We start from the raw sequence: 11,414 nt of genomic DNA on the forward strand, positions 1-11,414 counted from the left end.
AAAGATTTATTTTACAAAGCTTTATTGTACATTTTTAAATAATTTATGAATAAACGTATATTATTTAAAGACAAATCAAAAACAGATCTATGGAGAGTGAAGAGTTTTAATAAATTAATGGCACACTAAAATAATTATTACATAAGTTATTTATTGTCATTTGACACTCTTCACCCTCCATAAGAGTCAGGACATACTGGAGCAGCAGTTTGGTATTAAGCTTTGAAAATATAAAAAGCAAGTTCATCTCTCATATAGTTTTAGGATTAAAAACTTTGGATAAATAAATGTTCTCAAAATTTTTCTAAAACTATATTAGTTTGTTCTTAACTATTAACATAGGTTTTATTAGAGGTTTAGATTCGTAGTGTTTCTTTGCATTTGGGCAGGTTTTATAGGTTTAGTTTTACCCCATGTTTGGACTGGAAAATGTCAAATCTGGCAACGGTGGCGAATGGCGCCATTTTTGTTATTGATCAGCGTGACGCGCATGCGCCATACTGGATAGAAATGTGACGCAGCTTCTACGTGAGTGGTTTTTTTTTAAAAAAATGAAGCAGCTGTCACCTGGCCGGACTGAGACACGAAACTGTCGGACTGTTATTCATGAACTTTGGGATTAAAAATGATATTTTCTGATCTCCCAACACGCGGAATCCGAGTGGACGCCCAGCCTTATGACTGAAACGTTTGTGAATCCGTTTGAAATCGTGTCAGTGTTCATCGAGGCCCAGCTTGGCGCCTTGTAGAAGAAGGCCGTAGTGATAGCAAGTAGGCCGCGGGAGCGCCATGTTTGAAATCGCTGCGTTGGTTATTTGGTAAGTTATTTTTTGGAAACCTTATTCTAAGTAGTTTGTCTTTTTCCACCCTGGGAGATGCACCCTAGATTTATTCATGATAATATGATTTCTGCTGTTTGGAGCTCGCGGATACCTGGCTTATCGATAAATTTGTGACGGACTTGGCCGAACTAGCAAACATTCAGACTGTTAGTGTGGACATTGACGCAAGTTGGATGTGAGTCTGCCTGAGACTCAAAGCCCAGCTGAGGACTTTCATGGCGTGTGATGTCACTCATGTCTTTGTTTTGTCTGAATGTTGCTATGTGCCCTAATGTGTCCTTTCCTCTTTTTACTTCATTTTGTTAGAAAACTTACTTTTAACCCAAAGAAGGAATTGGAGCAAACTTGGAATCCAGATTGTCGAGTTTATTAATCACTCTTTAGCTTATGTTTTTAGAAACTGTCGAGTACTCACTATTTAGACCAATATTATACTTCTTAGATTAATTTTTAGATTAGGCTACTATGCACAGAGACTCCTATTATTGCAACCCAGAAAAGGAATTAGAATTAACTTGGAGTCCAGAAAAAAATCTTCCAGAACAGGAACATTTAGTTTTTATTACTTGGAAACTGTGGAGTATTCATTACTTTTGCAGCTTTAGAGCATACTTAGAAAGTCCAGAGAATAATTGCTTATACTTATCTATCAACCCTGAAGTCCAGAGGATACTTACTTACTTACACTTATTTACAGAGATTAGAAAAAACTTAGAATCCAGAAAAACTACCTTAGCAACTACTTTTTAGACTCCTATTCTTCCAACCCAGAAAAGGAATTAGACCAGAGGATACTTACTTATACTTATGTAGCAATCCTGAATAGGAGTAGCTAGCTTATGTACTTTGGATAGATCAACATTAGATTCTTTTTCTTCTTCTACTTTTTCCTTTGGTTTGTTGTTTTGTTTTTATTTCCTTTTAATTCCTGTAAAGCACTTTGCATTGCCTTGTTGCTGAAAATATGCTATACAAATAAAATTACCTTACCTTACATTCCACCGATAACTTTAGTGAAGCCATTTTTTTGTGTCTAAATAGAGCAGCACACAAGGAGAGACCCGACCATGGCCTCTCAGCGGCGGCTTGTATGGTTGCTGGCGTCCCTGAAACATCTGAGGAGATATAATGACATCTGGAGCCAGCAGTTGATCGATTATGGATATACTACAATCAAGCTGAGGATTCCCTTCAATCAAGCTGAGGATCGCTTCCGTCAAGCTGAGGATTCCCTTCAATCAAGCTGAGGATCGCTTCCGTCAAGCTGAGGATTCCCTACAAGGTGCCTGGCGGATCCGCCCAACCCATCAAAGGTTGGTTAAGTCAAAGAACTGTTCCAATGGCGGGTCCAGAAGACATCTCAGGGTAGGAGCTGTTGCGGGTTTTGCTATGCTACGCTGCTGATGCTAGTGCTGTTGAAGGCCAACGCTAGGCCTCTTGGTGTGCTGATTTTGTTTGATTCTCTGCTGAGAGTCAATGAGCTGAGAAGGATTCTGCTGTTGTAAATCCTTCTGTATTTGGGTTTTTTAGTGCTGTTTGAAGCACTTGCTATGGTCTTGTGACCTGTGAAGGTTTAGGTATAACTAGAATCTGAAGTTCCTGGCTTAAAGTCAGTTGTGATCTGAAAGAAAGATGGCTGCCAAGGACTTGGCAAATGCAGTTTAGAGGCTGTAGGAAGTGATTCAGCTTAGGCTGTGTAAATATCACTATAATAAACCTTGATAACCTACCTACTTATTAGTGCTAATATAATGTGGCTATGCTGACATTATTATAGCTGCATTAGGATAATTATAATTCCAGTGAAGATTATCAACTGTGTTTTTGGGTGAAGATGAGGTCTTTATATACATTTTTTTCATTTTTTTGTACCTACTTAATATTTAGTTTGAAATTTAGGGTCCATACTTTAATAATTCAATATCTCAAACAAATTTAATTTACGTTCAATTTAATCGTGGAAACCGATACATTTTTGCGCTGAAACATCGCGTGGCCTCGTATAATTTCGTCATGCGGCTTCATTTCTTCTGGACGACAACGGAAAGATCTGCTGGAGCTGCAGGTTGGAGGTCACAGAGGTAATGTTCACACTGTAATCCACCATCTTTTTACAGGTTTTCAGCTGAACTCCATGTTTTCCTTCTGGAGAGGATCGACTGGGACCTGGCGGACCTTTTTGCTGCAAATAACTTATTTTTTTCCTCATAGATGAAGCCACCGAAGGAGCTTCTACTACAACTAACCCGCTTTTCTCCTATAGAAACACTCCTGGAGCAGCTCTTTTTCTTTTTCTGTCTCTCTCTTTATTCTGTCCTTTCAAATCCCCTGGGGGTAGTGACAGATGGCCTTTCATAGAGCCAACTCCTGGTTCTGCTGGTAGGGTTCTTCCTGTTAAAGGGAAGTTTATCCTCTTCACTGTCACTGCATGCATCCTATGTATGAGGCATTGATTTAGCTTACTTAACTGTTAACCAATTTAAATAATTGGTGCAGTGTTAACCTTTTTGGGAAGTTTTCCTGTTAAAGGGAAGCTTTTCCTCTCCACAGTCACAACTTGGATCCTCAGCAGGAGGTCTTGCTTAAGCTTACTTTACTTTTAATGAATTTAAATAATTGGTGCAGTGTTAATTTTTTGGAGGTCTTCCTGTTAAAGGAAAGTTTTTCCTCTCCACTGTCACCAGATGGGATCCTCAGTATGAGTCATTACTTTATCTTAACTTTTAACCAATTTAAATAATTGGTGCAGCGTTAACCTTATTTTGGAAAGTCTTCTTGTTAAAGGGAAGTTTTTCCATTCTTGTTACCACGTAGATCCTCAGTAGGAGGCATCGCTTTAGCTTCTCTATAATGAATTTTACGTAATGGTGCAGTGATCATTTTTTTGGAAGTCTTCCTGTTAAAGGGAAGTTTTTCCTTTCCACTGTCACCACATGTATCCTCAACATGAGGCATTGCTTAAGCTTTTATAACTTTTAACCAATGTTTGGCAACCGGTTTTTGTTTTTATTTTTTATTTTTTTTTGGAAAGTCTTCCTGTTAAAGGGAAGCTTTTCCTTTCTACTGTCACTACATGCATGTTCATTATGAGGCATTGCCTAAGCTTGTTTGTATAACTTAACAAATTTAAATTGGTGCAGTGTCAACTTCCTTTGGAAAGTCTTCCTGTTAAAGGGAAGTCTTTCCTCTCCACTGTCACCAAATTGATATTTAGTACAAGTCATTGCTTTATCTTAATTTTTAACCAATTTAAATAATTGGTCTAGTGAAATCACCTTATTTTGTAAAGTCTTCCTGTTAAAGGGAAGCCTTCATTTTTAGAAATCCTTCTGGTAAAGGGAAGTTTTTCCATTCTTGTCACCACATGGATCCTCAGTAGCAGGCCTTGCTTAAGCTTATTTATAATAAATTTACGTAATTGGTGCAGTGTTAATTTTTTTGGAAAGTCTTCCTGTTAAAGGGAAGTCTTTCCTCTCCACTGTCACCAGATGGGTATTAAGTGCAAGTAATTTCTTTAGCTTCAATTTTAATGAATTTAAATAAGTGGTCTAGTGTTAGCTTTATTTTAGCAAGTCTTCCTGTTAAAGGGAAGTTTTTATTTTTGGAAGTCTTCCTGTTAAAGGGAAGTTTTTCCTTTCCACTGTCACCACATGTATCCTCAACATGAGGCATTGCTTAAGGTTTCATAGATTTTAACCAATGTTTGATAACCGGTTTTTGTTTTTATTTATTTATTTTTTTGGAAAGTCTTCCTGTTAAAGGGAAGCTTTTCCTTTCTACTGTCACTACATGCATGTTCATTATGAGGCATTGCCTAAGCTTACTTGTGTAACTTAACAAATTTAAGTTGGCGCAGTGTCAACTTCGTTTGGAAAGTCTTCCTGTTAAAGGAAATTGTTTTCTCCCCACTGTCACCACGTGCATTGTCAGTGTTTATGGTGGTGGATGATAGTTTTGAGCTCATGGTTGAGAATTTAAGGCCTTGTCAAGTGGTATATGGACTGGGAAGACATGGAAGCTGATCAACAGTTTTTGTTGAGATGGAGTGACGACTCTGAAGACACCAGAAGGCCTCGGATTGTGAAAGTAGGAGTGTGAATCCAGTGCCAGGAAATGTGGTTTGTTACTTCTGCTAGCCTCTCCTCAAGGTTATGAAATCATCGGATGAGTTCAAGGACTTTGGTAACAGACAAGTACAATGAAGGGGTCGATCTATTCCTTGCACAATGCTCCTCGCACGAAAAACACCGTAGGCTATTTGAAAGGCAGGAGTTCTGATCTTGGTTACAAAAAGGTAAAGTTATGAAAGCCCCTCCCGACGGGATAGGGGTTAGTTGCCCTTCGGTCAGGTTTGCGTGAAAACAAACCCTCCCAACATGTAAGGGGTTAACTCAGTGTTTATGATGGTGGATGAGAGTTTTGAGCTCATGGTTGAGAACATAAGGCCTTGTCAACACCACATGGTATATGGACTGGGAAGATATAGAAGCCGATCAACAGTTTTTGTTGAGATGGAACGACGACTCTGAAGACACCAGATGGCCTAAGACTGTGAAAGGTAGGAGTGTGAATCCAGCGCCAGGAAACATAGGAGTTCTGATCTGAAGTTCTGAACCCAAGCCCTTAAAGGGTGTGTGTGAAAACGAACTCAACTGATGAATACCAAAGGGTCAGGATTACCCTTCGGTCGGGTTTGTGTGAAAACGAACCCTCCCGACAGGTAAGGGGTTAATTGCTCTTCGGTCGGGTTTGTGTAAGAACAAACCCTCCCAACGGGTAAGGTGTTGGTTGCCTTTTGGTCGGGTTTGTGTGAAAATGAACCCTCCCAATGGGTAAGGTGTTGGTTGCCCTTCGGTCTGGTTTGTGTGAAAACGAACCTTCCCGACGGGTAAGGTGTTGGTTGCCCTTCGGTCGGGTTTGTGTGAAAACGAACCTTCCCGACAGGTAAGGTGTTGGTTGCCTTTCGGTCGGGTTTGTGTGAGAACGAACCCTCCCGACGGGTAAGGTGTTGGTTGCCCTTCGGTCGGGTTTGTGTGAAAACGAACCTTCCTGACGGGTAAGGTGTTGGTTGCCTTTCGGTCGGGTTTGTGTGAGAACGAACCCTCCCGACGGGTAAGGGGTTGGTTGCCTTTTGGTTGGGTTTGTATGAAAACGAACCCTCCCAATGGGTAAGGTGTTGGTTGCCCTTCGGTCGGGTTTGTGTGAGAACGAACCTTCCCGACAGGTAAGGTGTTGGTTGCCTTTCGGTCGGGTTTGTGTGAGAACGAACCCTCCCGACGGGTAAGGTGTTGGTTGCCCTTCGGTCGGGTTTGTGTGAAAACGAACCTTCCTGACGGGTAAGGTGTTGGTTGCCTTTCGGTCGGGTTTGTGTGAGAACGAACCCTCCCGACGGGTAAGGGGTTGGTTGCCTTTTGGTTGGGTTTGTATGAAAACGAACCCTCCCAATGGGTAAGGTGTTGGTTGCCCTTCGGTCGGGTTTGTGTGAGAACGAACCCTCCCGACGGGTAAGGTGTTGGTTGCCCTTCGGTCGGGTTTGTGTGAGAACGAACCCTCCCGACGGGTAAGGTGTTGGTTGCCCTTCGGTCGGGTTTGTGTGAGAACGAACCCTCCCGACGGGTAAGGTGTTGGTTGCCCTTTGGTCGGGTTTGTGTGAGAACGAACCCTCCCGACGGGTAAGGTGTTGGTTGCCCTTCGGTCGGGTTTGTGTGAGAACGAACCCTCCCGACGGTAAAGTTGTGAAAACTAACCAACCAAACGTACGTTTTTCAGTCAAATTTGTGTATGGAATCCATTATAAAAATTACTAAGACGGTAATAAAAATGACATAGCAGTGACAGTGACGATAAAAACCGACAAGACCGACAAGGGGGATGGAAAAGTCTTCAAGTTTTTCTTTCTACTAAGAACTGGATAAGTCTTCAGTCTGGTACGTTAGCCTCATCTAGTCATTGTATTTATTTTATTTTCTTTTTTTTTTAATGGACAATTTTGTTTAGAGACTTTATTATTTTTGTGTAGTTTATTTATTTTACATATTTAAAATGTCTTCCAATTTCAGTGTTAAATGTTAGAATTGAATGTTTATTGATTTTTGAGAATGTGTTCTTGCATCATTTTGGTGTTACCGTGGTTATGACATTGATTATGAAAAGGCTTGGATTGTTTTGTGATCTGTTTGTATTTATTCTGCTGTTTGTCATTTTCTGTTTCTACTGCATTATTTATGTCAACTGTTTTTCTTTTCTCGGTTATTTTTCTTTCCATAGAAGCTGCACCTGGTCTGGCGTTCTGATTGGCTGTGGTTGCTTCCTGGAGGAGGGCATTGGCTGACGTGAGTTCACGAACATGGACAGATCTCCTGATCAGTCGAGCTGTTGTTGTGTCTCTGCTCTGTCTTCTCTCTCCTTCAGTCGGTCGTGGCAGATGGCTGCTGGTACTGAGACCGGTTCTGGTTCTGCTGGAGGTTTCTTCCTGGTAGAGGGGAGTTCTTCTTCTCCATTGTCGCTACATGCATGCTGTGTATGAGGCACTGCTGTTAAGTCAACAACTCAACACAAGCGATTTGCTGTCGCCCCCTGCTGGTCAGATGGAGTGAATGCTGTAAGTAATGACTCCATACAATCTGCTGGGTTTCGTTTGGTACAAAGTTTCTAAACTACTTTATTAATCAACTTAACTTACTGTATTAGCAATTGGAGTACATGTGATTGAACTAAAATTAAAGTGCAATGAGACGACATTTGTTGTGAATTGGCAATATATAAAATTTAACTTTCAAAGTAACAAATGAGCCCCACAAATAAACAAATAAATAAACAATATAATAAAATCAAACAAAAACCCCAACAACCAATACAAAAAAGTTAAAAGCCCCAAAAGTAGATACCAAAACAGTCAAAACCCCAAAAGTACATATCAAAATGTTCAAAACCCCAAAAATAGATACCAAAATGTTCAAAACTTATAACGATAACGTTAATTCACAGCAATGTTGTCGAGGCATTTTATGAAAAGTCGTTTCAACTCAGTCAGATTACTATTGATTCAAGTTGTAAATTCTTTAGGTTCAGTTTACTATAAACTAGTTTAAAAAGTTTGTACCAAATGAAACCCAGCAGATTGTATGGAGTCATTGCTTATGCCATTCACTCCTCCTGACCAGCAGGGGGCGACAGTAAATCGCTTGTGTTGAGTTGTTGACTTTACAGCAGTCCCTCATACAGAGCATTCATTTAGCGACAGTGGAGAAGAAGAACTCCCCTCTACCAGGAAGAAACCTCCAGCAGAACCAGAACCGGGCTCAGTACCAGCAGCCATCTGCCACGACCAACTGGAGGAGAGAGAAGACAGAGCAGAGACACAACAACAGCTCAACTGATCAGGAGATCTGTCCATGTTTGTGAACTCATGTCAGCCAATGCCCTCCTCCAGGAAACAACCACAGGCAATCAGAACGCCAGACCAGGTGCAGCTTCTATGGAAAGAAAAATAACTGAGAAAACAAAAACTTTAGTTTCTAACTAAATTTTTAGTTAGAAAATATTTAGTTTCTAACTAAGCTTCTTGTTTAGTTAGAAACACTAGAGTGCCACCTTCTGGCCTCTCTCCAGATTCAGTTCAAGTCAGAGAATGGAACTGTTTCTGACTTTGTTTTTTCCCCTCCGTGGGCTGCCACCTTATCGTGGTGGAGGGGTTTGAGTGTCCCAGTGATCCTAGGAGTCGTCAGAGGCTTCATGCCTCTATTTGGGTCGGGTCTGCCGGATCAAACGGGTCCTAGGTGAGGGATGGGACCAAGAGCAGCCCAAAGATCGCTTAGAAATGTAAACACAGAGTGTACCTGTTTAGAGATGGCGATATAGACAGGAAGAAGACTACTTACAACCAGAGCTACAGACAGAAGTCAAGGTCTCCCTCCCAGGGTTTTATCAGCCTGATGGGCCATCAGGCTTTATTTCCCCCCACCAGGCATTGTCCACTGCCCCACCAGGCTATGGGTTGTTATTTTAAATGGGGATTTTTCTACATCAGTGACAGTAAAGACAAATTACAGTAAAGGTTTATAGTTGAGGCATTGAACTGACTGAGGAGTTGTGAACCCATCAGTTGCCCGTTGGCTTCACACTCTGTTATTTCTGAGTTTTGATGCCTGATCCTGCACCTCCGACTTTCCGTTTGTTTCTCTATTTCTACCAAAAACTGGATGAATAAAGTCTTTAGTCTGGTGCTTTGTAAACAAAATTGTTCTTAAAAAAGGGTTTAGTTGAGACCAGAGGCTTCATAATTCCTTTTATTTTGTAGTTTCTGTTTATTTTTATATTTTAAGTGTTTTCCAGTTCCAGTGTTAAATGTTCATTAGAATTTAAAGTTTGAGAAAGAAGAGAACTTCTTCCCTTTGGTCTTCCACTCAGCAGCTTCTTTCTTCTCAGTTGCATTTTTATTTTCCATCACAACAACATAATAAATGTTGATGAAAGTAATTCATCTCTGGGTTCGTGTTTCTCATTTTTATTTGTGCCTGAGCAGTGGGAGAGTTTTATCAGGTGTCCTACTGCAGCTTGGTGGAATCAGACTCCGGTACCGTAAGTAAAGAGCCAAACGGGTCGCCGGTGTGTCACTACGACTCGCTTATCTGAGGCGCCATTGTGGGGGGAGATTTGAGATCAAACAGCCTAAAACGGCCTCACCTGTTAATTTGAGTCGCTACGTCACACTGAGCCGATGGAGGCTGGAAGAGAGGAGACGCAGTGAGCTTCTACTGCTGGCAGATCTGAGAGAAGAAAAGGAGGATTTAACTACAGTCCTGATGAGAAGCTGCTTTCAGACCCAGAAGAACTTCATCCATCCATCCATTGGGAATTATGTGACCATTTTGATTTCTTTACAGGGATGTTCTCACAATCTGTTAATAAAACCAGAAAATCCTTGAAGTTTGTCTTTGAATGTGGAGATTTGACATGAAGACTCCTTTGATATTAAACATCTTGGACAATGTTATCTTCAATGTTTGAAGTTGTCCATGATGTTTAATGTTGTCCCCAATTTTTATTTTGTATCTCCAGTGCTTGGCATTGTCCCTGATGTGTAAAGTTATAGGTGATGTTTACTGTATCTGGAATTATTTACTTTATGTTTAATGCAAAAAAAAAAAAAAATGTCTGGAGATGAAGTTTGACATCTGATAAACATTGGCAATAATGTTAAACATAAAGGATAACATTAATCATTATCCTTGATTAAATAAAAAATCAGACATTAAATATTCTGGATATTAAATGCTAAACATCGGAGATAAAGTTAAACATCCTGGATTGCATTAAACAGCCACGATGACACTGAATGTTAAACATCAGACATAACGATAACCATTGGTGCCTAAAACTTAACATTGGGAACAATGTTAAACTTTGAAGGTAAACACTGGGGCAACTTTATTTTCACACAATTTATTAATTTGATTTCAAGTCTGCAAATCTTGGAACCTTAAAGTTTTTTTTTTATTTAACAAATCTTAAGTTCAGTAAGGAAGTTCTACCTTTTTCCTTTACAACTCTGAAATTAGTAATTCAATTATAGTAAAGTATGTATTGTAGAAGTCCATAGTAACGTAGGGAAAATTGGTCCTTTATCCCACAGTGTAATGGTTAAGCTTAGGAGTTATGCTTAGCATAGCATTGGAACAATTTATATACATGACAAAACCACAAGAAGATCACTTCCTTCATCTGAATAACCTACCCGTTTAAAATGAAAAGCTATAGATATAAGGGTGGGTAAAGATTTAAAAATGAAAGTGACAAAATTAAACATAAAATAACTGATTGACAAAATAATCTCCACATTTAAAACTTTTAAAAAATATTTAAACTTATTTCACAAGGGACATTTACATATTTATTTATTAATTGGTTATCAATAATATCCATTTATTTTAGAATGAAACAGCTAAAAAATAAAGCATCCTAATTTAATTAGTATCAAACAAAAATTATGTAAATTAAATATCAATAGTAAAGATTAGAACCAGAATACTGAACCAGATAAAGCACTTGGTGCTGCAATATTTTATATGATAATGTAACATAACATATTGCATATTTCATTATAATAATAGGAAAGAATTGTGTTAAAAATTGTAATATCTGATAACAGAATTTTCCGCCACAGAACTCATAGCCATCGAACATCAGACGTTACAGGGCAGCACAGTGAAAATATGTAGCTGTTCCAATCTTCCTTCACCTCCCAGGTTGCAGTTTGAGCAGCTGCTTAATGTGAGAACCAGAAACAGGAAAAAGATCCTCCAAGTTTAGACATGACAGCTGCTTGGAGGCTTTTCTGCTCCACCAGCAGCCAGCCGCTCCAAAAGAAACACCATCAAATAGTCAGGATCACTAATGGTCAGGAAAAAATGACAGGAAATTCCCACCAATTGGAAGGAAAACATCATAAAAATCATGGATAATTGAGGACTCACTCTGCATATTTAGTCATGAAGCAGTTTTTCCTTCAACTTTGCCCGGATTACTTAACTAAAGTGAGCTAAATCAGTCGATGCTCCACTATTGTGCAGA

The sequence above is a fragment of the Xiphophorus hellerii genome, chromosome 4 (genome assembly GCF_003331165.1).
Source record: "Xiphophorus hellerii strain 12219 chromosome 4, Xiphophorus_hellerii-4.1, whole genome shotgun sequence".
In the NCBI taxonomy this organism is placed as follows: domain Eukaryota; kingdom Metazoa; phylum Chordata; class Actinopteri; order Cyprinodontiformes; family Poeciliidae; genus Xiphophorus; species Xiphophorus hellerii.